This window comes from Phoenix dactylifera, unplaced genomic scaffold (assembly GCF_009389715.1).
Source record: "Phoenix dactylifera cultivar Barhee BC4 unplaced genomic scaffold, palm_55x_up_171113_PBpolish2nd_filt_p 000327F, whole genome shotgun sequence".
NCBI lineage: Eukaryota > Viridiplantae > Streptophyta > Magnoliopsida > Arecales > Arecaceae > Phoenix > Phoenix dactylifera.
In genome coordinates, this window is record NW_024067791.1 from 80,996 (window position 1) to 81,996 (window position 1,001).

The 1,001-nt window shown below is 39.9% G+C and overlaps 1 pseudogene; it reads right to left on the reverse strand.

Moving 5' to 3' along the window:
* Positions 1-377: 377 nt before the first annotated feature.
* LOC120105622 lies at positions 378-475 on the reverse strand (annotated as a pseudogene).
* Between the last annotated feature and the right edge of the window lie 526 nt (positions 476-1,001).

Consider the following 1,001-nt stretch of genomic DNA (forward strand, 5'->3'; position numbering starts at 1 on the left):
AGTAGACCTCCAGTTATGACACTTCGACAATACTTACATCCCACTAGGACTAGTCAACCTTCATGCATGATTATTCCTGAAAACGTAGGACACTTTGAAATCAAACCAGGAGTAATTCAATTGCTGCCAAAGTATCATGGAATGGAATCCGAGAACCCTTATCTTCACCTTAAGGATTTTGAGGAAATTAGCATCACATTTAGAGTGCCAAATGTATCAGAAGATGTCCTTAAATTGACCTTGTTCCCTTTTTCCTTAAAGGATAAAGCCAAAACGTGGCTGAACTCCTTGAGACCTAGATCGCTAGGAACATGGCATGATATGCAAAGAGAATTCTTGAAAAAAAATTTTCCCGCACAAAGGACTAACTTTTGAAAAGGCACATTAGCAATTTCCAATAAAAAGACCATGAAACATTTTATGAATGCTGGGAGAGATTTAAAGATTTGCTTCTCTCTTGTCCTCATCATGGGTTTGAAACATGGAGAACCATTAGTTTCTTTTACGAAGGGTTGTCTCCACAGTTAAAACAATTTATAGAGACTATGTGCAATGGTCTATTTTTGGAAAAGCAACCCGATGAGGCATGGGACTATTTAGATTCTCTCGCAGAGACTGCACAATTATGGGATACAGGGGATAGAGTGAATAAACCTTTACTTAAGCCTACTAGCGTTGGACACGGGGGACTTTTACAATCTTAGTACTCAGGATGATATTCAGGCTAAAATGGCAGCCCTTACTAAGAAGGTTGAGAAAATTGAACTTAGAAGGATTGAACCCGTCAAGACCGTAGAACATAACAGCGAGTGTTGTAGGATTTGCGAGATGCCTGGCCATCTCACCATTGATTGCCCCACAATACCCGCATTCAAGGAAGTCTTGCACGATCAGGCCAATGTTATGAATACCTATCAAAAATCTTTCAATAATCCTTTTTTGGGTACTTACAACCCTGGATGGAAGAACCATCCAAATTTCAGGTGGAGGAATGACCAACC